This window comes from Oryx dammah, unplaced genomic scaffold (genome assembly GCF_014754425.2).
Source record: "Oryx dammah isolate SB20612 unplaced genomic scaffold, SCBI_Odam_1.1 HiC_scaffold_9, whole genome shotgun sequence".
Lineage (NCBI taxonomy): Eukaryota > Metazoa > Chordata > Mammalia > Artiodactyla > Bovidae > Oryx > Oryx dammah.
In genome coordinates this window covers 20219751-20245903 of record NW_024070193.1, presented here as the reverse complement: position 1 = coordinate 20245903, position 26153 = coordinate 20219751, and the positions used below count along the sequence as shown (strand labels likewise).

The 26153-nt window shown below is 40.9% G+C and overlaps 1 protein-coding gene across 1 annotated transcript in view; it reads left to right on the top strand.

The window, feature by feature from the left end:
* The window catches only part of FHIT (fragile histidine triad diadenosine triphosphatase), a 1533474-nt gene that overhangs the window by 43237 nt on the left and 1464084 nt on the right, over positions 1-26153 (top strand). The gene's annotated exons all lie outside the window — the stretch shown is intronic.

Below are 26153 nucleotides of genomic sequence, written 5' to 3'. Positions count from 1 at the left end.
TGCAATTGTATGCTTGCTGACTTTTGCTTTCTTCTCAGCAGTTAAGACATTCCAGTGGCACTAAGTTTACTAAGATTAATGCTAGATGGAAAAAGAATGCACTCGTACCACTTCTGGTCAATAGTTAAGTAAAACCAGCTGGCCGAATAAAGCATTTAAGATAAAATGCAAAGTGGCATTTCAATTGGGTTGCATGAGATTTATCATGAAAGTCAGATGTGCTGTTGTGTAGAGGAGCTAGTTTTGTCGAAAGGAGAAAGCCAGCCAGTTTGGTGTAGCTAATTTCATTCCTCGCAGTCACTGTGGACACTAAGTGAGTTACAGGAAATGAACTTCCAAGTTCAAAGCAATGGAGAAAGTACCTACTCAGCCTCCTGTGAAACATTAGAATCGAGTTGGTTTTTACATGGAAAACTGTAATTGTTTCCTCTTTCCTAGGTATATTTATAAGCGTACTTCTGTACAGCATTGTTCTTTGATTCATTGTTTAATTTCTGTTCTGCATGAAGTATTTTAATTTAAAGAATTCATTCTGGGGAATTATAGGGCTGCAGTTTCATCAAGAGTCTTTGGTGGCCAGGGTGAAATATGCCATAATTTTACATTTGTTTTCATCATCAATTACGTTTTTGACAATTATAGGTTTTTTCCTGTCGTTTTTATTACAGCAATCATGACCATGACCACTTTAGTTCAACTTGGAAAAGCCATTTTGATTTACCTTTTACTTTAAGTTATTCCTAACTTTGTGACAAATCTAATTCTGGAGCTGATTTTTAAATGTTTATTTTGAGGGCAATTTTACAGGGAAAGTGGAGAAAATCCCTTTTGAATAATCAAAACTATAAAAATACTGTTTTGAGGGTTTGTTTGCTTTGGGATGACTAAACTCAAATGCATGACAGCTAGTTGGCTTGGAACTTTTCTGTTAATGGTTGGCCACCAGTGAAGAAAAAAATATCTTAAGATATAGATGATTCTTATTTTCGGTTGTGTAACTTACATATCTCTGGACCATTGAGCCACATCTTGGAAAAAAAATCCGTATTTGATAGCTTTTAGAAATAAATTCTCATAAATTGTTGAAGTTAGTGATGCGGTAGCAGCCTTCAGAACCTTGCAATCTTTAGGCAGAGTTATGGTGCTCTCTTTCTTCCTGGAAAATGTTTTCAGAATGGTATAGTTTTATTTCCTCTACTCTCAGTGAAAACCTTTTGTTATTCTGCTATTCTGGAGTCAGGTATAGATTTAGTTCTGGTTTGACTTTCATGAGTTATTGGACCATGTGCAAGTTATTCACCTGCTCTATGTCTCAGTTTCTTAGTTTGTGAAATGGGGATAATAATACTATTGTACTCCGAAAGCTGTTGTGGAGATTAAATGAATTATTATGTGTTGAGGGCTTGGAACAGGTCCTGGTCCATGATAAGTACTCAAGAGCTATTAGCTGCTGCTACTCTTGTGACTATTACTGTCATCATCATCATCATTTGCATCCTTATGTGCTTTGAGGTGTCTATTCTCTTTGGAAGTGTCACGATAACGTTTTGAAAACTATCATGTTGTTACTAAAGAAGGGTGAATTCTGCTTTGGCTTTAGGAGTGGAGTGAAAAGATAACTTTTGGTTAATAAGACAAGTGAGGCCTCTGTAAGTAAAAAGCTGAAGTTTTGTAGACATGAGGGTAAACACTGTCTTTGACTGTGTGTGGGCAGCTACTAACTAATATAGTCTTAAGAAGCTACCTAGATCTTTCGCTACCTAGTTCATGGAGGCATTTTTGGAGAAAGCCTTGGTAAGTTTAGATGACTTCTTTGCTCCTCCCCCTTTTTGTTTCTCGATGTATTTGTTTTCTCCTTTTAACTACATTTTATTTTCTTTTGACATAATTACACTGATTGGAACTGTACTCAGAGACCTTACTCAGGGCCCTACATTCAGCCTCAGGATAGGTGCATGACCACAAGCTTGGGTAAATGGGTGCTTCCTCTCTGGAGTAGAATCTTGAGCTAAAGGATTCTCCTTTCTCCCAGGGGGCATTCTGCCCTGACAGTACCTCCGATGAGACCACTGTAGCCATTCCCGTTCCTAGCTTCCACTTCTGTCTTGGTCATTGATGGTCTCCCACTCTTATTTTCCACTCTTTCATGGATTTGCTGAGCCTCAAATTTCCTTTCTGTAATCCTTCTTACATTAGTCATTTGGTTTCTGTTGCTTGCAGTCACAGAACTAAGTGATAGAGTACTTTACACATTAGGGAGTTAAATTTGGAATAAATGGGGCATGATTGTAAGTTTACAGTTAAAGTACCAGTCACTACTTTCTACCATCATGTATAAAAAGCTGAACATTCTGCAGTAGATTAGATAAGGTGAAGAGTTCTCAATTATTTAAAAAATGAGCTCTTTTGCTGGACTATTCACTACTCTTGTATTTGGTAAAAATAAATCACTTTTGGCTGTTTATCAAGCTCTCAAAGTATATGTGTATATGTGGGGGGAGAGTTGGAAGTGAGAAGCAAGGAGGTCATCCTTTCAGTTTCTGGGGCCCAGATCTCTTTGTGGCATGGGGATTGTGAAGGGACTGGGATTTCCTTCTACTTATCCCATCATCCCAAAACAAAATTCTTTAAATATCTTTTTCTACTTTCCTCTGAAATTTTATTCCTCTTCTGAACACTTCTCTTGCCCTGCTGAATATCTTCTTTTCAATGGTATGTAAAATGTGATGGAAAACTCAATTACTTAAGTCTCTGATGTTACTCATGATTCCCTGAGAATGGAATGGACAAGTTTGCTCTATTTCCCCTTGAGTCCTGTTTGCTGACTACTCCTGTGTTCTGTGTGGTGCCTAGAACAAATCTGGTTAGTGATTTTTTTCCACAGAAACATCAATTTTGCATTCCTACTGTGAATAAATAGCATGGCAGCATTGTGTAGTGGAAAGAACCTTGGCCGAAGTGTTAGGAAACATGCTTTCTAGTTTGGGTCTGCCGCTTGCTTGCTTTATGACTTTGGTCAAGAAACCCATCTTTTTTTTTTACAGTCTCAGTTTCCTCACCTATAAAATAGGATGACCTTTATCCTATCTACTGCATAGGGCTTTTCTCAGAATAACAATATATGTGAAAGTGCTTAGGAAACTAAAGTGCTATGTAATATCCATGTATTATTTTTGTGATTATTATGGTATATATTTATTAAACATTGAAAATTCGAAGGCTTATTTTATGAGACTGAATAGGAAAGAGGGGGGATAAAAAAAGAAAAATAGAAACAAAACTCTGCACAGTGCTTGTGCTGGAATTCTGTCTGTGCCTCCAGCTCTCATTCCTCTGAAAGGCTCTGTGTCCCAGGAGGTTAGCTTCTATTGTCAGCATTCCCCAGGCTCCCTTGCTCCCTGGTTTTCCACTCGAGTAGTCCATGGAAGGCACAGGGTGAAAATCCGAGAATGCAAGGTTGAAATATTGTCCCCTGCCTTCCTTGCAGCTCTGGCTATATTCCTCTAAGGAAGGCCACCAGGGTTCCTGTCAAGGGCCTGGCTTCTGCCTGCAGCTGCAGCTCTTTCCACCACTTGGTAACTGCTCCTTCCCTTTGCCCCTCTAAGTCCCGGGGAGAACAGTTTATTTCTGCTAACCTCCGGCTGCTGGTTGTCTCTTCTCGGTTTCCCTTAACCTTGCCCACACCCTTCATTAAATTCACCCCAGTTACCCCAGGTGAAGGTGCTGTCTTTACCCTAATGTGACCTTGATAGCACAAAGGAACTTCTTTGTATTTCTTTCTGCCATTCTCAATTCAATTCAACAAATGTCTTTCTAGGACTTACAGTATGCCAGGGACGTAGTAAATGTTTACTTACTATGAACTGGACATTTTGGTGGTACAGTTGGAGGGATTGTATCAATCAGTTTTTTAAAAAGCAAGTTTTGGTAAATTGAAAAACTATGTTATTCCTAGTATATAAACATACCCAGGATTATGTTTGTACACATGGTGAATTATCTTTTAAAATCCGTTTTTATTTTTATCATAGCAACATGCCTACATCGTTTGGATAAAACAGCACTAAAAAGCAAATATTGAAAAACCACACCCCCCCTCTTCTAACTTCCCTAAATTGCACCTTTAAACTCTGATACTTCTGGCATTTCTCTCTCTGTTTTGAGTAACATGCTTTTACGTTTTTCCCCTGATATTACAAGTTTAGCAGTAGCTCTTTGACACTTCCACTCCGTTGGTCACTACAGCCTCCTAAAATGATTATATTACAATTTTTTTGTTTAAATTGATATAATGTTTACATTGTTATGTTATTAGAGTTGGTAATGTCTTTAACATATAACCTTTTGTCTTCTTTGGAATTAACATATGCTTTAAAAACACTGCTTACCTTATGAGGTAGGTAGTAATGGCATTTCTGTTTTATGGTTGTTGAAAACTGAGGAAGTCTTAAGTATTCTGCCTAGAGTCACACAGCTATTAAGTGTTAGGTTTGGAATTAGACTCCAGCTAGTCTGCCTACTCTGACCAACCTAGATAGCATATTAAAAAGCAGAGACATTACTTTGCCAACTGGGGTCCATCTAGTCAAGGGTGTGGTTTTTCCAGTGGTCATGTATGGATGTGAGAGTTGGACTGACTATAAAGAAAGCTGAGCGCCGAAGAATTGATGCTTTTGAACTGTGGTGTTGGAGAAGACTCTTGAGAGTCCCTTGGACTGCAAGGAGATCCAACCAGTCCATTCTGAAGGAGATCAGCCCTGGGATTTCTTTAGAAGGAATGATGCTAAAGCTGAAACTCCAGTCCTTTGGCCACCTCATGTGAAGAGTTGTCTTACTGGAAAAAACTCTGATGCTGGGAAGGATTGGGGGCAGGAGGAGAAGGGGATGACAGAGGATGAGATGGCTGGATGGCATCATGGACTCGATGGACATGAGTTTGGGTGGATTCTGGGGGCTGGTGATGGACAGGGAGGCCTGGTGTGCTGCAGTCCATGGGGTCGCAAAGAGTCGGACACGACTGAGCGACTGAACTGAACTGAGTCTGCCTACAAAGCTTGCATTCCTAATAATGACATTATTTACAAACACTGTCAGGTCAGCTGTTATCTTAATGGCTACATTAAAAAACAAAACAAAACAAGAAACCCCCCCACCCTGAACCAATAAAATCAGACTTGAGTTCTAGCTTCCGAGATTCAGAATCAGTAGTTCTGGGGAGGGATCAAGAATCTGTATTTTTCAAATACAGATTCCATTTGATTCCACTGATCAGGTTTTGAGAACTTGGGTTCTATAATCCTACCATTATCGTAATCACCTTCATTACCATCATGATCATCAACATCACCATCTCCACCAGCATCACCACCACCTCCATCAGCAGCAACAAATGACAGTTTTGCACAGTGCTCTCAGTAGCTGCGGAGAAGGCAATGGTAACTCACTCCAGTACTCTTTCCTGGAGAATCCCAGGGACAGAGGAGCCTAGTGGGCTGCAGTCCATGGGGTCGCTAAGAGTCGGACATGACTGAGCGACTTTACTTTCACTTTTCACTTTCATGCATTGGAGAAGGAAATGGCAACCCACTCCAGTGTTCCTGCCTGGAGAATCCCAGGGACAGAGGAGCCTAATGGGCTGCCGTCTATGGGGTCGCACAGAGTCGGACACAACTGAAGTGACTTAGCAGCTCAGTAGCTGAGTAGAAATTCTGTATCCAAAAAAGCAGCTGCTTTTTGACCTCTTAGGTGAGATCACACTGGTGGGTGATTCAGGTAACAGTTTATCCAGTCATTTTTAAGTTTGGCAAGTGTTCTGGGAGGAACTGTGCCCATAGAAGTGGACAGGGTAATTTTTTCAGCTCAGCTGTTTGTTGCTTTATCTGTTATAATGGCCATGAGAATATTGTACCTGTACTTAACCCTGACCTTAAAGGGACTCCCTTTTTTTTTTTTTTCCTGAGAGTTCCCAACGGTGACATCTGGAGAAATACAAAGCTCAAATAAAGGAGAACTTTTTATGTCTTTGTTCTGTTTGATTTCCGTGCTCCCCATCTCCCTGATGCTTGTGCCATTTCTTGTTTATCTGGCAGGAGAGAAGCAGTAAAATTAGGCCTGGGGTTTTCTCATCCCTAGGTGTGAAATTATTTCAGAACTATAATAATAATACTTTGCATTTCTACAGTTCTTTTATTTGAAGATCTAAAAGTGTTAATAGAGCCTCCCAGCACCTTCTGAAGTAGGTAAGTATTATTAGAGAAGATTTTCTCCAAGAACATTTTCACTTCATATCCCATGTGTAACTTGAAAATGCTTTTGTGTTATTTGGGAATCTCAAACCATATAAAGTGCCTTGCATCTAGGGCACTTCTTTTCTCTATATTTAATTTTCATTAATTCCCGGCACATTGAGGGAAATATAGTCATTTCTCATGAGTGGGTGTGGCATTATTTAGAGAAAATTAAAATAAAAGCATTCTTTTATTGCCTTGTATTTGGACATTTTGAAAATGTTCTGTAGTATTCATCAGCTATGGAACTGTCTATGTCACAGTTAATTTTCCTTTTTTAAGGTAGCAGGACTTGTAATACATTGAACTTGGCCTGATAGAATGGTGTCCTTTGAGAGCTCATGACATGTCAAGCCAGTTAAAAATACAAACCTAGTTTGCATTCTGAGTTAAAGGTTTAATTTTGAAAAATTGTTTTGAATGTTACACGCATGAATTTTAATCAGGAGTGTTTAGGGTTTCGGCTCACTTAGTGTCACTGATGCAGAAGTGCTGCATGTCTGCCCTTGCATAGAACAGCCAGGAAAAGCCCTTCTAATTCTTGTCCACACCGGGCACCCTGGGAAGCTCTTTCTGTGCAGTATCAGGTGACCCTGCTGTCAGTGCAAAGGCCACAGACACAGGATCTTTCACTGTGTCTTCAGGGCTTCAGTATTTATTTTCCCAGCATCCTCTCACAATTCCCACTGAAAGGTCTTAACACTTCTCTAGACTTTCTGTTAGGAAACAGGGTACCAACCTTCACTACTTGAAGGAATTGGAAAACCTCTAACCTCTCCTCAGTCTTGAGAAAGTCTGATTTTATGGAAATAAGATCAAAGGAAACAGAACAGTTTAAATGAAATAGAACAATCGAAATTTGTATTTATCCTTGTCTTTTCTGCTGGTATCTGGCACCATGAATTTAGGCTTTTGGAAAAAAAAAAAAAAAACTAGTGAAGGTTGGAGTTTTAAAGGTTGGAGAATACTTCTAGTGCTTTCTGCTTTTGGACATGCCCCCAGTGCAGAATACAAAGTCTGTTGAAGTTCTTGAGATGAGAAAGGGAAGAATATACACAGGAGGGATAACAAAATGTGCAAATTGATCTCTTTAAATTATGCTGCCCCAAATTTGCCACTGAGACAAGGTGATGCGTCAGCATTCGCGGAGTGCTTTATGACTCTCATGATGAAGAGAGTGTGTCGGAGGATCACGGGGTTAATACTTTCCCTGGCATCTCAGTTGTCTTCCTTTTGGGGAAAAGTTCACTTAAGACCCATCATCTGAAGATTTGGAGGGATGTGGGCAGAATTATGAATCTCTAGACCATTTTCTCCAGAGGCATTTGCTCAAAGGAGGTCACATTAATTTGCTGCTAATTATATGAAGCTAGATTTATCGGTGAAGATGGTTTTGGCAGCAAATAATCAAAAAGTCTACTCAAAAGGGTTTAAACAATAAGGGAATTAAAAAAAAGATGCTAACTACACTCTCCATGTCTACCTGCTGAGCCCCGTGGATGTCATGATTGATGGAAAGGCATTACAGAACGCTGACTCTGAGTGTCTGGAATCCAACCTCAATCCACTTTTCCCTGGTGCCAAGCAACTGGGGACCCACCAGGGTGCCTTTGATGGTTGTCACTGTGCAGTAGGGGAAGGATTTTGAGCACTCAGCTGTTGACAGATTGCTGAGCATTGTCAGTTATTTTGTGAACCTCTCTACTCACTTACATTTGAACACAAAATAAAACCCATCAGAATAAAGAAAATGAATGTTCTCAAGGAGCTAAACACCCTGAGGGAGGCAGTTTCAGGTTTGGTTAATTCAGCGGCTCAACAATGTCCTTAAAACCTTCATTTCTTGCTTTATTTTTTTCCTCTGCCGTCTTCAGTGCATTGACGTGGTCCTCAGACTAGCTGCCCTCATGGTTCTAATATGGCTGCTTCATTTTGGCTAGCCATCCCCCATACAGTAGCATCCACTGGTATAAGAGACTGTCTGTCCTTTTTAAATGCAAGGGCCCTTTCTGGTAACCGCTCCAGCGGGCTTCTCCTCGGGTTGCATTTGGCTGATTGCAGCTACCTACTTCTGAAGTCAGACACTGGTACGTGGGATGGGATTACGTTGATTGCCTTAGATTGGTGCTTTCCAGTCTACATTTGTTCATGTGATGGTACACATAGAAAATGATAACATTTGGTCAGAACATTAAGTAAACAGAATAGGCTGCTTACAGCTGGAGGTGACTGGGTGTGTGTAGGTGTGTGTGTGTATATGTGTGTGTGTGCTGAGGGGGTGGGTGGGGATTCTAGCTGACCTCACTCTTCCTGCCTGGCTGCCCTAGGGACTAAAGGGGTGGATATCCGAGTAGCTATAACCCATTTTCTGGTTTCAGCTAATCAGGATTTACTCCTGAGTGGGATAATCTCATCTCGCCTAGGCACTTGGCTTTCTGGAGATATGACACCCCAATAAAATTGGGGTTTTGCCTGTAAGGTAGACGAGGGGATGCTGTTCAATAGACCCTCAGCTATGTCTGCTGTGTGGATATTTTCTGTCTTTGCATATATACCTAATGCCTTTCTTTATCGCCTTGTTGAGAAAGGGCCAAATCTCGCAAATTTTAAGTGCTCAGTAATTATCTGTATATCGAATGAATATGTACTTGTGTATGAGACTAAACTATGCACTCAACCCCACTGCCTTCCTGTGGTGTGCCAGGAATGTGCTGTATGAAGTGTAAGAAACATGGTCCCTGCTGATGAGTTTACACCCTAGGGAGGGAGACGGAGCATAACTATTAAACAAACAATGCGTGCATTATTAAAAATTATGTTAAGTCCTGTACAGGAAACAACAGAAGGCAAAACAGAGTAAACCTCCTCCTATGGAGTGATCTGGGAGGGCTTCTTTGAATTAATGACATTTTAGTTAAGACCTGAAAGAAGAATAAGGGGATGTATATGTATGTGTGTGTGTGTGTGTGTGTGTGTGTGTGTGTGTGTGTGTGTGTGTGAGACAATCAAGTCATACAGAATGGGGAAAGAGGGTTTATAGTTCTGATCCTTGTAACTATGTCTTAGGAGTCATTTGTTTTCAAGAAACAAAGAAAGAAAGTGAAGTCACTCAGTATTGTCCCAGTCATTGTGACCCTATGGACTGTAGCCTATCATGCTCCTCTGTCCATGGGATTTTCCAGGTAAGAATACTGGAGTGTGTTGCCATTTCCTTCTCCAGGAGATCTTGCTGACCCAGGGATTGAACCAGGGTCTCCCACATTATAGGCAGATGCTTTACCATCTGAGCCACCAGGGAAGTTTCAAGAAACAAAGCAAACAGCAAAAAAAACCCCAAAACAACAGAAGATAGGACCCTTGCTATAAAACCACAGGACAGCTTAATGATTTGAGGGCAGGCTGGACGGAGGGCTTCCTGAGGCAATGGACCAGGAAGTGCTTGACCCTCAACAGTTAACAGGAGCAGGACAGATAAATGGATAAACATGTCTGCTCCATATTGAGTCTCAGGGTCTCTATCCTAAAGCACAGTGACTGTGTGAGGAACTGCATAGCCTCTCTTCTCTGCTTCTCCCTGTGTACTGGCTGGTCCCTGGCATAGTCCCATCCACCCTGACTGCCCCTACAGCTCCCTCTGCCCCATTCAAGAGGGTGGTAGAGACTGGCTGGAGTTACGACACCCTAGTTCCTCTTTCCTGGGGGAGAGTATCTGAATGGTTTGCTGAGGTCAGATGCCCACCTTTGATGGAGCCCCTGAGTCCTGGGCACAAGGTCACCTGACTGGCTGCCTACTTAGTTCTACTTAGTCCTATTCAGTGGGATTAGGAGAGATTTTCCAAGAAGGTGGAATATAGGGCAGGTGAATGGATTAACACTCCTGTTAAATGCTGCTTTTTAGGTTCTCCAATTTTAATACCACTGGTAGAGTCCTGGTGATGTAAATAACTTAGTTACTAGCTGAGTTATTTAGCTGAGCACTGATGCCTACTGCAGAGTACTGCATACAGCACATACTTAAGAAGTATTGGGCTGGTCAAAATTTCATTCAAGTTTTCATGTAACATGGAAAACCTGAGAACTTTTTGGCCAAGCCAATAGTTCAGTTCATTTCAGCTCAGTCGCTCAGTCATGTCCGACTCTTTGTGACCACATGGACCACAGGTGCCAGGCCTCCCTGTTCATCACCAACTCCTGGAGTTTACCCAAACTCATGTCCATTGAGTCGGTCATGCCATCCAACCATTTCATGCTCTGTCGTCCCCTTTTCCTCCTGCCTTCAATCTTTTCCAGCATCAGGGTCTTTTCAAATGAGTCAGCTCTACGCATCAGGTGGCCAAAGATTTGGAGTTTCATCTTCAGCATCAGTGCTTCCATTGAACACCCAGGACTGATCTCCTTTAGAATGGACTGGTTGGATCTCCTTGCAGTCCAAGGGACTCTCAAATGTCTTCTCCAACACCATAGTTCAAAAGCATCAATTCTTCAGCACTCAGCTTTCTTTATAGTCCAACTCTCACATCCATACATGACTACTGGAAAAACCATAGCCCTGACTAGACGGACCTTTGTTGGCAAAGTAATGTCTCTGCTTTTGAATATGCTGTCTAGGTTGGTCATAACTTTCTTTACAAGGAGTAAGTGTCTTTTAATTTCATGGCTGCAGTCACCATCTGCAGTGATTTTGGAGCCCAAAAAAATAAAGTCTGACACTGTTTCCACTGTTTCCCCATCTATTTCCCATGAAGTGATGGGACTGGATATCATGATCTTTGTTTTCTGAATGTTGAGCTTTAAGCCAACGTTTTCACTCTCCTCTTTCACTTTCATCAAGAGGCTTTTTAGTTCCTCTTCACTTTCTGCCATAATGGTGGTGTCATCTGCATGTTTGAGGTTATTGATATTTCTCCTAGCAATCTTGATTCCAGCTGGTGCTTCATCCAGTCCAGCATTTGTCATGATGTACTCTGCATATGAGTTAAATAAGCAAGGTGACAATATACAGCCTTGACATACTCCTTTTCCTATTTGGAACCAGTCTGTTGTTCCATGTCCAGTTCTTTTTTTTTTTTTTTTAATATGTATGTCCTTAAATCTGTAATGAGTTCACTGTAGGCAGCTTATGGTTGAGTCTTTTTTTTTTCTTTTTTATTTAAATTTTTATTTTTATTTTATTTTAATTTATTTTACTTTACAATACTGTATTGGTTTTGCCATACATTGACATGAATCCACCACGGGTATACATGAGTTCCCAAACATGAACCCCCCTCCCACCTCCCACCCCATATCATCTCTCTGGGTCATCCCTGTGCACCAGCCCCAAGCATCCTGTGTCGTCCAGTTCCATGTTCAGTTATAAATGAAGTTCTAACTTCTTGACCTGCATACAGGTTTCTCAAGAGGCAGTTCAGGTGGTCTGGTATTCCCATCTCTTTCAGAATTTTCCACAGTTTATTGTGATCCACACAGTCAAAGGGTTTGGCATAGTCAATAAAGCAGAAACATATTTTTCTGGAACTCTCTTGCTTTTTCTATGATCCAATGGATGTTGGCAATTTGATCTCTGGTTCCTCTGCCTTTTCTAAAACCAACTTCAACATCTGGAAGTTCACGGTTCATGTATTGTTGAAGACTGGCTTGGAGAATTTTGAGCATTACTTTACTGGCGTGTGAGATGAGTGCAATTGTGTGGTAGTTTGAGCATTCTTTGGCATTGCCTTTCTTTGCGATTGGAACGAAAACTGACCTTTTCTAGGCCTGTGGCCACTGCTGAGTTTTCCAAATGTGCTGGCATACTGAGTACAGCACTTGCACAGCATCATCTTTTAGGATTTGAAACAGGTCAACTGGAATTCTATCACCTCCACTAGCATTGTTTGTAGTGATGCTTCCTATGGCCCACTTGACTTCACATTCCAGGATGTCTGGAGTGATCACATCATCGTGATTATCTGGGTCGTGAAGATCTTTTTTGTACAGTTCTACTGTGTATTCTTGCCACCTGTTCTTAATATCTTCTGCTTCTGTTAGGTCCATACCATTTCTGTCCTTTATCAAGCCCATCTTTGCATGAAATGTTCCCTTGGTATCTCTAATTTTCTTGAGGAGATCTCTAGTCTTTCCGTTTTATTGTTTCCCTTCATTTGCACTGATCACTGAGGAAGGCTTTCTTATCTCTACTTACTATTCTTTGGAAATCTGCATTCAAATAGTAACCAGACAGTTAGCAGTAGTGATAATATATATCAGAGCTTTTTCTCCATGTTGTAAGCCAGTTATATTATTTTAATGAGAATGCTTCTTTGTTTTGTGAATAAAAAACACTTTTTAGAATGCCAGTCTGTATCATCCCCCCTCCCCAGTTTTATTTAAAAATAATTAACATCACAGATAAGTTTAAGGCGTAAAGCAAGATGGTTTGATTTACATATATTTGAAATGATTATCACAATAGGTTCAGTAACACATATCTTCTCAATAAAAAGAAAAAAAAAAAAAAGGAAAAAATTCTCCTTGTGATGAGAACTTTAAGATTTACTCTCTTAATTTTCCTGTGCATTGTACAGCAGTGTTATCTGTGTTCATCATGTTGTACATTGTATCTCTGGTACTAACTTATAACTGGAAGTTTGTACCTTTGACCATCATCCTCCAGTTCCTCTTCTCCCCTAATCCGTCACCTCTAATAGTCACAAGTCTGGTCCCTATTTCTATGAGTTTTATTTTTTTTTAAGATTGCACATATAATTGAACTCATACAGCATTTTTATTTCTCTCTCTGACTTATTTCATTAGCAATAATGCCTTCAAGGTCTATCCATGGTGTTGCAAATGCTAAGATTTTCTGTTTTTTTATGACTGAATAACATTTTATTGTATAAATATACCATATATCCATGGGTGGGCACTTAAATTGTTACCATGTCTTGGGTATTATAAATAATGCTGCTATGAAAATGAGGGTGAAGATATATTTTCAAGTTAGTATTTTTGTTTCCTTTGGATATATTTCTAAAAGTAATATTCCTGCATCATAGTAGGCCAATTTTATTTTTTTTTCAGGCTTCTTCATACTGTTTTCTATAACGGTTATACCAATTTAAAATGCCATCAGTAGTACCCAAGTGTACCCTTTTTTTCTACATGCATGTCAGCATGTGTTATTGTTCATCTTTTTGACAATGTCCATTCTAACATGTGTGAGGTGATGTCTTGTGGTTTTAATTTGCATTTTCCTAATGACTAGTAATGCCATACATCTTTTCAAGTACCCATTGGTCTTTTGTATTTCTTCTTTGGAGAAATACCTGTTCAGTTCCTTTGCCCATTTTTTAATTGAGTTGTTTGACTTTTTGCAATTGAATTATATGAACTCTTTTATATATTTTGGATATTAAACTTAATCAGATATGGTTTGTGAATAGTTTTTCCCATTCAGTATGTTGTTTTCCCTTTTCTTGATGGTTTCTTTTGCTGTGCAGAGACATTTTTTTTTGATGTATTCTCACTTGCTTATTTTTTATTTTGTTGCTTATACGTTAGGTTTCATAACTAAAAAAATCATTAATACAACCCATGTCAAGGAGCTTTGTTCCTATGTTTTCTTCTAGCAGTTTCATTATTTCAGGATTTACATCTAAGTCTTAAGTCCATTTTGAGTTGATTTTTGTGGATTGTATAAGATATGGGTTCAGTTTCATTTTTATACATGTGCATTATCCTGGCAGCTTTTATTGAAGAGACTGTCTTTTCCATTGGGTATTCAAGACTCCCTTGTCAAAATCAATATTAGTTTTCCATATATACTTGGATTTATTTCTGGGCTCTCAATTCTTCTCCATTGGTCTACTTTTATGGCCAATACCATAAAAACAACTGTTTTGATGACTTTAGCTGTATAGTATAGCTTGAAATCAGGAAGAAATTTGCTGTGTGGCAGCAATTATTTACATAGTGTTTACATTGTATTAGGTATTTTAAGTAATCTAGAATTGATTTAAAGTATCAATAAATGGGAAGATGTGTGTAGGTAATATGCAAATACTATGCCATTTTATTAACCCATTTTACAATGGGTTATTTTTATTTATGCCAAAGAATTGATGCTTTTGGACTGTGATGTTGGAGAAGATTCTTAAGAGTCCCTTGTACTGCAAGGAGATCCAACCAGTCCATCCTGTAGGAAATCAGTCTTGAATATTCATTGGAAGGACTGATGTTGAAGCTGAAACTCCATTACTTTGGCTACCTGATGTGAAGAACTGACTAGTTTGAAAAGACCCTGATGCTGGGAAAGATTGAAGGCAGGGGGATAAGGGGACGACAGAGGATGAGATGGTTGGATGGCATCACTGACTCAATGGACATGAGTTTGGGTAAACTCTGGGAGTTGGTGATGGATGGGGAGTCCTGGCATACTGCAGTCCATGGGGTCACAAAGACTTGGACACGACTGAGCGACTGAACTGAACTGAACTGAAGCCATTTTATGTAAGGAACTTAAGTGTCCTTGGATTTTGATATCCTTGCAAGTGTCCTGAACACAGTTTCCTGTGTTTACTGAGGGACAGCTGTATAACTATCTCTGTTTTGTTTTGCTTTTTTATAGTTTCTTGAAATGTTTTTTCTGTTGTTTTCCCCCCCCCCCACTCTTAGTCTATGAATGTTTTAAAGGCTAAAGTGAGCCTCTTGAAGGTATCATATTGTTAGATCTTGTTTTTTAATCTATTCAGCCATTCTGTGTCTTTTAATTGGAGAATTTAATTCATTTATGTTTAAAGTAATTGTTGGTAAGTTTATTGACTATGCCAAAACCTTTGACCTATTTACCTGGGGTAACAGGCAAATTAGGCCTTGGAATACAGAATGAAGCAGGGCAAAGACTAATAGAGTTTTGCCAAGAGAACGCACTGGTCATAGCAAACACCCTCTTCCAACAACACAAGAGAAGACTCTACACATGGACATCACCAGATGGTCAACATCGAAATCAGATTGATTATATTCTTTGTAGCCAAAGATGGAGAAGCTCTATACAGTCTGCAAAAACAGGACTGGGAGCTGACTGTGGCTCAGATCATGAGCTCTTTATTGCCAAATTCAGACTTAAATTGAAGAAAGTAGAGAAAACCACTAGACCATTCAGGTATGACCTAAATCAAATCCTTTATGATTATACAGTGGAAGTGAGAAATAAATTTAAGGGACTAGATCTGATAGACATAGTGCCTGATGAACTATGGACGGAGGTTTGTGACATTACACAGGAGACAGGGATCAAGACCATCCCCATGGAAAAGAAATGCAAAAAAGCAAAATGGCTGTCCGAGGAGGCCTGCCAAATAGCTGTGAAAAGAAGAGAAGTGAAAAGCAAAGGAGAAAAGGAAAGATATAAGCATCTGAATGCAGAGTTCAAAAGAATAGCAAGGAGAGATAAGAAAGCCTTCCTTAGGGATCAATGCAAAGAAATAGAGGAAAAGAACAGAATGGGAAAGACTAGAGATCTCTTCAAGAAAATTAAGAGATACCAAGGGAACATTTCATGCAAAGATGGGCTCGATAAAGGACAGACATGGTCTGGACCTAACAGAAGCAGAAGATATTAAGAAGAGGTGGCAAGAATACACAGTAGAACTGTACAAAAAAGATCTTCACAACCTGGATAATCACGATGGTGTGATCACTCACCTAGAGCCAGATATCCTGGAATGTGAAGTCAAGTGGGCCTTAGAAAGCATCACTACAAACAAAGCTAGTGGAGGTGATGGAATTCCAGTTGACCTGTTTCAAATCCTGAAAGATGATGCTATGAAAGTGCTGCACTCAATATGCCAGCAAATTTGGAGAACTCAGCAGTGGCCACGGGACTGGAAAAGGTCAGTTTTCGTTCCAATCGCAAAGAAAGGCAATGCCAAAGAATGCTCAAACTACCACACAATTGCACTCATATTACACTCTAGTAAAATAATGCTCAAAATTCTCCAAGCCAGGCTTCAGCAGTATGTGAACCGTGAACTTCCAGATGTTGAAGCTGGTTTTAGAAAAGGCAGAGGAACCAGAGATCAAATTGCCAACAACCGCTGGATCATGGAAAAAGCAAGAGAGTTCCAGAAAAACATCTATTTCTGCTTTATTGACTATGCTAAAGCCTTTAAATCTGTGGATCACAATAAACTGTGGAAAATTCTGAGAGAGATGGGAATACCAGACCACCTGACCTGCCTCTTGAGAAATCTATATGCAGGTCAGGAAGCAACAGTTAGAACTGGACGTTGAATAATGACTGGTTCCAAATAGGAAAAGGAGTACGTCAAGGCTGTATATTGTCACCCTGCTTATTTAATTTCTATGCAGAGTACATCATGAGAAACGTGGGGCTTGAAGAAGCACAAGCTGGAATCAAGATTGCCAGGAGAAATATCAATAACCTCAGATATGCAGATAATACTACCTTTATGGCAGAAAGTGAAGAGGAACTAAAAAGCCTCTTGATGAAAGTGAAAGAGGAGAGTGAAAAAGTTGGCTTAAAGCTCAACATTCAGAAAACGAAGATTCATGGCATCTGGTCCCATCACTTCATGGGAAATAGATGGGGAAACAGTGGAAACAGTGTCAGACTTTATTTTTTGGGCTCCAAAATCACTGCAGATAGTGACTGCAACCATAAAATTAAAAGATGCTTACTCCTTGGAAGGAAAGTTATGATCAACCTAGACAGCATATTCAAAAGCAGAGACATTACTTTGCCAACAAAGGTCCATCTAGTTAAGGCTATGGTTTTTCCATTGGTCATGTATGGATGTGAGAGTTGGACTGTGAAGAACGCTGAGTGCTGAAGAATTGATTCTTTTGAACTGTGGTGTTGGAGAAGACTCTTGAGAATCCCTTGGACTATAAGGAGATCCATTCTGTTCGAAATCTGTCCTGGGTGTTCATTGGAAGTACTGATGCTAAAGCTGAAACTCCAGTACTTTGACCACCTCATATGAAGAGCTGACTCATTAGAAAAGACGCTGATGCTGGGAGGGGTTGGAGGCAGGAGGAGAAGGGGACAACAGAGGATGAGATGGCTGGATGGCATCACTGACTCGATGGACATGAGTTTGAGTGAACTGTGGGAGATGGTGATGGACATGGAGGCCTTGCGTGCTTCAATTCATGGGGTCTCAAAGAGTCAGATATGACTGAGCGACTGAACTGAACTGAAGGACCTCTTGACATTTTGTTCACTGTTTTCTGGTTGGTTTGTAGAGTCATTGTTCCTTGTTTATTATTCTGATTTTTTTTTAAATGTCCTTTGATATCAGTATGTTTGAAGTTCTTTATTGTGTTCCTTTTTGTGATTATTATAGGATTTTCCCTTGTGACTACCTTGAGGCTTAGATAAAATATGTTAAACTTATAGCACCCTATTTTAAACTGATAACAATTTAACCTGAGTAGAATTCATAAACTTTACACATTTACTTCTCTTCCCCTTCACATTTTATATACTAACTAATAACAGCTTATTATGCTTGTGGTTATTTTTACTGCCTTAAAAAAAAAACTTCTAAATTAAGGTTTTTAAGTGAACTATGTACCACTATCACTTACAGAATCTGTAACTGTATTTATCATCAGCAGTGAGATTCATACCACCTTTCTTTGTTTTTATGATGTTAATTAGTGTTCTTTTACTTCCACTCAATGAACTCCATTTAGCATTTCTTGTAAAGCAGGTTTAGTGGTAATGAACTTTTATTTGTTAGGAAGTGTTTATCTCTCTTTTGTGAAGGACAGCTTCACTGGACATAGAATTCCTGGTTGACAGTTATTTTCTTTCAATATTTTGATTTTGTGATCCCATTTTTTTAGTTGGTCTAAAAATTTCTGTTGATAAATCTGGCCATAATCTTTTGAAAGTTCCTTTGTATGTAACTTCTCTCTTTTATCTTGCTATTCTTAAATTAATCTGGTGGTGTCATATTTATTTGGTTTTCTTGATCCTTAATTATTTATGTCAGTATCTGCTTGTTTGAGTAATCAGACTCCTTTTCTGGACTTTACAGACTTGCTTTGGCACAGACGGTTTTTCACCAGTCAGCTCCATTTGGGTTTCTGAGTATGTCTGCAAGTGATGTCCTTGGGCAGGTGGGACCTACTATTATGATCTGTTTTTGGGCAGGGCAACTGTTTGACCTCTGAGGATGGGAATGGGGATGAGCTGAGAACAACTGGTTGAGAACAGTTGGATAGGACTGCTGGCTTCGTTTCTTACCCAAGTGAGGCTATCTGCTTGTCTCCACTGTTGCCTGGATCCACTGGTCAGGCTTACTAGATAGACGGTTGGCACAACTATTGAATAGTTGTGCCATAATTCACAGGGCTGTGAATTAGCTTCCTTGCTCTGGCAGGGTAGCAGGATAGGACCCAGGGCCTGTATAGCTCATTGTTTGGGCATCTGAATCAGTCCAGAGTGTGAAATATAGCCTTGGTCAGCTTAAGCCCCCAGTTTTGCCCTCCAGCTGGGGGGTGCCATGGGCTCTGCTAGCACCAGTATTTGTGGGGCTATTGAATGGGCTCTGCATCTTCCTGTGTACTCTGGGTAGATTCCCTGATTGGAGAGGCTAATGGCTGCCTTCAGCAAGGAGCAGAGATATGAATCAGAGTTCCTGCCTGGGTGCAGTGGGAGAAGCAGCTCTAAAGCTGCTAGAGCTCTTTGTTGTGTTAATTCGAGCTAACCTGCCCCCCAAGTTGTCTGACTGAACAGGGCCACTGGCTTTGCTCTGCAAACTGTTGGCTCTAGCTACCTCTTGTCTCAAGTGCTACTGGGCTACATAGCTTCCAAGAGTTACCTCTAGCTCTTTTGATCAGGTTTAGCAGAATACCATGTTCCAAAGTGGCCCAAATCCCTTGCCTGGTTTGAAGCAGCAGGAGATCACTCCAGGCTTCTCTCAATTTCCTAAACCAGCTCTTTGGCTGGGAGAGGCAGTGAGCTACCCGCAGCCTTGGCTGTGAGTTAATCCTCCTGATTGTCCACAGCGTGGCAATGCTCTGTGCCTGGTACTAGCTTTTCTCTGGGGTGGGTCAGCTCTGCTTGCCTACCTCTTGGCTTGAGCACAGCTGGGCTGCTCAGCTTGCAATTTTCTCTAGCCCTTCTGGTCAGATGAGACCAGAAGATGCTCTCCACAGTGGATGGGGCTGTGATTCAGTTCTTTGTCTGGTTGTGGGCAAACTGGGCTTTAGGGCTAGTAAAATTCCTCATTGGAAGATCAACAGATCTGTACTCTGTGGGAGTTCCCTGATCAGAGTGTGCTCTCTGCTTGGTCTGTACATGGGCAGAGCCTCTGGATTTACTACTTGGGCATTGCAGGTATGAACTTGGTCTGCCATGATCTCTGTGCTGGTTGTTACAAGCCCCTCTTCCATCGCTATCACAGTCACTGAGTCCCACTGACTGAGCCCTGAAGATTCTCCTGCAGTTTCCATGGTGTGAGGTTGAGTAGGGGCTCCTGTAAAGTGATCCACAATGCTTGGGATGCTGGTTGTATCCACTGTGTTCACCTTCCCACTGGAGGAACTGGAGACTCAGGGGAGACCTCTCCACATGATGCTGTGCTGACCTAGGGGAAGGGCAATGTGGTCAACGTGTAGCTCCTTCTCTTACCTTCTAATGCAATCTCTATTGGTCTCTGTGGCACATGGAGTGTGCTTCAGCCTCACCCCTGTCATGTTCTAGGATTCTCTGAGTGGTGTCTTATTCTTAAATAGGTGTTCTTTTTAAAATATTTTATTGGAGGATAATTGCTTTGCAATGTTGTGTTGGTTTCTGCCAGCAACAACATGAATGCATACACATGTCCATCCCCTCTTATGCCTCCCTCCCACCTCCACCCCATCCCACCCTCAGATTTACCAGCAGAGCAATGTCATGAACAACCTATGTTGCCATCTTGGTGATGTCACCCTCACCAGTCTATTAATATATCTTTAAATCACTTTATAGTTACTTTATTCATTTTATAAAGGTAATACATTTACATTTTAGAATATTTGGGAAAACATATCAGCAAAACAGAGGAAAATAGAAACTTCTTATAACATTTCTGCTCGGAGGTGGACACCTGTGGTGTTTGTGAATATTTCTTTCTAATCAGTTCTCCATGTAGATATATCTTTTGGAAAAATTGTACATACTGCTTTTTCCACTTAATATTGTATTGTGAACAATAAAAATTCTTCTACCACATCATCCTTAAGGACTGCACTGGATTCCCGCACATTGATACAGCATATAGAAGTGGATGTACAGGGCTTCTCTGGTGGCTCAGTGCTAAAGAATCCACCTGCCATTGCAGGACACACCAGTTCATTCCCAGATCTGGGAAGATCCCACACGGTGCAAAACAACTAAGCCTGTGTACCACAACTATTGAGCCTGTGCTCTAGAGCCCGGGCACCTCAACTGCTGAGCCTGCAGCCCTAGAGCCTCTGCTCTGAAAAAAGAGAAGGCTTGTCAATGAGAAGCCATGCACTGCATCTAGAAAGTAGTTCCTGCTCGCTGCAACTAGAGAAAAGCCCAAGCAACAACGAAGTCCCAGCTCAGCCAAAATAAATAAATAAATTTAAAAAATTGTTTTTAAAAAAGAAGTGGATATACAGATTTGGAAAGCCCCTCTGCTGCTGGATGCAGTCTTTCGGCTGGGCTGGATTGGAATGCCAACCCCAAGGTTGTGTTGCAGGGCAGATACTGCAAGGTGATTGTTGGTCAGAAATTAAGTCTGTGTGATAATGATCACTCCTTTTCCCCAGGCCATCACTTTCCTGAGGATGGTTTGCGTGCTCATTTGCTGTTTTGCAAGGAAGAGGGCTCAGCTTGAGCATCCTTTTTAGGGAAAATAATCAGCATTCCCCCTCAGGGTTCCAGGAAGCCTCTCTGCCACTCAGGTCAGGGCAGCCCCTGCAGACTAGAACTTGCTCCTCCTGATAAAGCAAATGCAAGCATGCCAAATTATTTTGCTCCAGCTTAACCCTACTCCAGAATGAATCCACAAGTGCTACAGAAGGATAGCTTATGAACATGTGCTACACAGAACTCTGAAAGCATCCTGCCTACTTAATCCTTTTCGAAAAAAGTCTGTGTATACTTGAACTGAGAATTGAAGGATCACAAAAATGAAGATTGGATGCTGTGCTTGAAATCACCAGTTGTGTTTTCTTATTTCCCCTTGAGCCATGGGTTGATTTTCCAGTACAGCTGCGTCAGTGGGGAAATGTGCTGCTCTTTCTAGAGTTCTTAGATTCATTCCCAAGTACGTGACTCTGTCTAAATGCCTTTTGAGGAAATGCAAGTTCCCCTTTAAACACAGAGGGTTTGTTATGGTGGATTCTGAGGACTAGAGGTCATCTCTTCAGGTCATTATTCCCTCCCCAATACATCCCTTCCCCCACCCTCCACACACAAAGACTCTTGATTCAGATGATCACAGATGGTGAAGGGCACTTTTCTCCTTTGTGTTCTTGGAAAGAATCTTCTAGAGAGCTGCCTGCAGTTGCCATAGGTGTGCATTAGCTTAGAGGTTCAAGAATGTGCCCTGGCACTTAGATTGCATATTGATCCTTCTGGCTTGAGATGATTCCCCTGCAAAACAGTTCGTGTGTATTTCCATGCCAATACTTGCTTGCAGACACCCACGTAAGCTGTTCTGGCAAGCTGTCTAACCACAAAGCACCTTAGATTTTTGATCCCACTCTGCTAGCTGTGGGTGTCCCCAACCAGGAACTCTGGAGGTCTTTAGCAGGTCACTTCAGTCTCTCTCCATCTCCAAGAAGTGAATGTGATTCTTCTGCCTGTGTCTTATTTAATGTGTGTCTGTATCTTCCAGCTGTCTTGGACTGGGGGTCTTCAGGGCCATTCGGTTTGACACCAAAGGCACTACTTGTGTATAGTCAGTCATAATGAATAACTGTAAACATGATAAGATGCCTACCCAATGGGGGTGTTAGCCAAGAGGTGTGTGAATCTGCTTGGAGGGGCAACAGCTGAGATGTCAGAGTAGTTTACCATCTCCTGGGTAGAGGCATTGGGAGAGTGTTTTCTGTCTGAAAAATACTACAGGCGTTAGATCCTAAACCTCCCCTTCTGTGGCTGCAGGTGCTCATGCCTCTGATTTTAAATGAGGGAAGTTCTATGAGTATTAGATGAGTAGGAGAGTCAGAGCAAGAGAGCTGAAAAATGCAGGGGCCTTCAAAACAGGAATAAATTGTGGTCATCATCAACCCAGGATATATTGGTTAAGATGCATTCATGGGGACTTCTTTGGAGGTCCAGTGGCTAAGACTCCATGCTTCCAATGCAGGGGTCCAGGTTCAGTCCCTGGGTCAGGGAACTAGATCCCACATGCTGCAACTAAGAGTTTGCATGCCACAACTAAGGCCCAAAGCAGCCAAATAAATAAATAATTTGTAAGACAGATGTATTCATGAGGAACTCTTGGCACATGATTTGGTGCCCCTGATACCAACAAGACTGCTGTCCTGTTTCATTCTCCACATAAACATTAAAAACAGTGATGCTGGCAAACAGAGAAGATATTAATGTTAGGACAGTAAATGAAAGCATATGGGTATTACATTGTAACAACATGGAATCATCACACCATTGATATTGATATTTACATTGATATTTATCATGGTATTGTGATATAGTCTAAAAATGTAGTCAGCATATTTAAGCTGTATACCCCAGGCAATGTGGAGGTCACTTTTCTTGAATTCTCTTATTTAATCTTTACTGCAATTCATGGGACAGATATTATTCTTCAGAATTTAATGGGTGCAGGAATGGAAGATCAGAGAAGTTAAGTAACTTGACCAAGATTGTACAACTTGTGAAAAGGAGGCACTTTATTTTTTTTTAAATTATTTATTTTTTACTTATTGGCCACACTGTGTGGCAAGTGGGATCTTAGTTCCTCAAAAAGGGATCGAGCCTGTGTCCCCTGCAGTGTAAACCGGAAGTCCTACCCACTGGACCACTAGGAAAGTCCCAAAAGTACTTTAAAAGAGAAAAACTGCAGTATATCTTTGTTCAGTTAGGGTAAGGGAAGGAGGACTTGTCTTTTCTCTGAAAAGACATACTGATGGATTTCGTGCTCTTTTCCTGGTAACTTTGGACAAAGCTGAGATAATTTGGTGACAGGTCTTAGGCAGTGTTCTTTTCTGCAAAGTTGGTCTATAGTCATACATTCTTTTATTCGCTCATTATGATTGATCCACTCAGATTCATGCCCTTTAGTTTTTTGTAGATTGGCCATCTGCTTTAATGACAGTTAGGTGTTAAAAGTAACAGAAAAATAATCAGAGAATTGAGAATTTGATTGGAGAGGAGGCTATCCAGGCAGAGCAAGAATATATGGCCCTTTGTGGTGAATGTGGCAAGAAGCAGCAGAATTCAGGAGCTTCCTCCTGGAGTTATTGGGGGTGACCTCTACCTAATGTGTCTTCTCCTATTGGGAACCCCTGTTAGTATTCCAGAAATTTGGTTTCAGCACAGGGATGGGCGTTTGTTCTGCATTGTCAGCCACAATGAAGAAACCTATTAACAGCATGCAATTTCTTTGTGATGGGTGATTTGAGAGCTCAGACTTGTATGTCTAAAAGAGATGGTGCATAGAAGAGGAGGAAGGACCTTCATATCAAATACTACAGCAGACTTCCTTTATGACACATTCAGGGACAGCCCCAGAAATAAATACTTACGGAGTGGGTAACAGCCTGCTCGTTTGTCCCTTCACTTCTCATAGCTTGTGGCATTCACCCCGCTTTTCCCCAAGCACCCAGCCTTCACCCATTCTCCTTCGAATTCTCAGTGCCCTTCCTACCTCTTTTTGGTGGTCTGTCTTCCGTTAATCAGAAGCAAGATAGAGGGGTGTTAACAACACTGATATCACTCGTTTACTCTTTAGTGCGAATTTAGACCAATTTATTACAGTATTTCATGTGATACATGAGATGATTTTACATAGTGTGTGAGTGGACACATTTTTGATTAGTTGCATTACTTTTTCTTATTTCTTCCATTGATGGAAAGTGATATTGACTAAACACAAGTGATGCTGGATGTTTACAGTGGTGATATGAAACTGTCTTTCAAAAAAATGAGCTTGGCAAAATCAAATTGATTAAAAGAAAAATATTGTATTAATGAAAGAATATTGGTTCACAGGTCATGTAAGAATCACAAAAGGAGTATGTGAATGATTGAAGTTTTAGAACAGGTTCCCTGGCTGTATTTGCATTTCAGACTTTAACTCATAGGAAGAGAGCTGCATTGATCTGGGTGGAGAGAACACTCCTGAAGTCTCACTTCTAGGTGGCCACTTGGTTCATGCTGCTGCTAAGTCAATTCAGTCATGTCCAACTCTGTGCGACCCCATAGATGGCAGCCCACCAGGCTCCCCCATCCCTGGGATTCTCCAGGCAAGAACACTGGAGTGGGTTGCCATTTCCTTCTCCAGTGCATGAAAGTGAAAAGTGAAAGTGAAGTTGTTCAGTCATGTCCGACCCTCAGAGACCCCATGGACTGCAGCCTTCCAGGCTCCTCCGTCCATGGGATTATCCAGGCAAGTGTACTGAAGTGGGGTGCCATTGCCTTCTCCGTGCTTCATGCTACAGGATTGTAATTCACCTGTGTTACAGATCACTTGTGTCACTCCAGGCTTTTCTCTTTTAGTTAATGGTTAAATTTCAGAGAAAGTGAATCCTCTGTAGCATTCATTTTGGTGTAGCTATGAGGCTTGTAGTCACAAGATTCTTCATTAAATGCTCCTGTGTGCATGGACCAATGCTGGTTTGAGTATACAAAATAGACATAGTATCTAAAGCAGCAGAATGAATAGTAGAAACCATCTAACCATAAAATTATAGAATAGAAATAGAATGTTTATTTCACATACCCAAAGTAGCACCTGAGTTTATTCCTGAACTGTTTTTCTGAATGACAGGAAAAATTGCCCAAACAGAGATTTTTCTCTGAAATAACAATTAAGCCATGATAGAGTACAAATGACTGTAATTTGTAATGGACCCAATATGGTGGGATTCAGGGGCTTGCTGCTGCTAAGTTGCTCAGTCGTGTCTGACTCTGTGCGACCCCATGACAGCAGCCCACCAGGCTCCCCCGTCCCTGGGATTCTCCAGGCAAGAACACAAGTGGGTTGCCATTTCCTTCTCCAGTGCATGAAAGTGAAAAGTGAAAGTGAGGTCGCCCAGTCGTTTCCAACTCTTAGTGACCCCATGGACTACAACCCACCAGGCTCCTCCGTCCATGGGATTTTCCAGGCAAGAGTACTGGAGTGGGGTGCCATGGCTTGCTAGTATTAGAGTACTTTGTAGGGTTTTTTGGTGTTTCAGTGGGTCTGTCTTAAGGCAGAGCTGAGAGTGGGGAACTTGGGAATAAGAGCAGCCTTAAATAGTGGAATTATCATGAAAAAGTCCACAAACAATAAATGCTGGAGATGGTGTGGAAAAAAGGGAACTGTTTACACTGTTGGTGGAAAAGTAAATTAGTGCATCCACTATGGAGAACAGTATAGAGGTTCCTTAGAATACTAAAAATAGAGTTACCATATGATCCAGCAATTCCACTCCTGGGCATATATCCAGAAAAGACCAAAACTCTAATTCAAAAAAATACATGCACCCCTGTATTCATAAGCAGCACTATTTACATTAGCGAAAATATGGCTAAGTTGCTTCACTTAGTATGATAGTCTCTAGGTTCATCCATCTTGCTGCAAATGGCATTTATTTCATTCTTTTTGATGGCTGAGTAATGTGTGTGTGTGTGTGTGTGTGTGTGTGTGTGTGTGTGTGTGTGTGTGT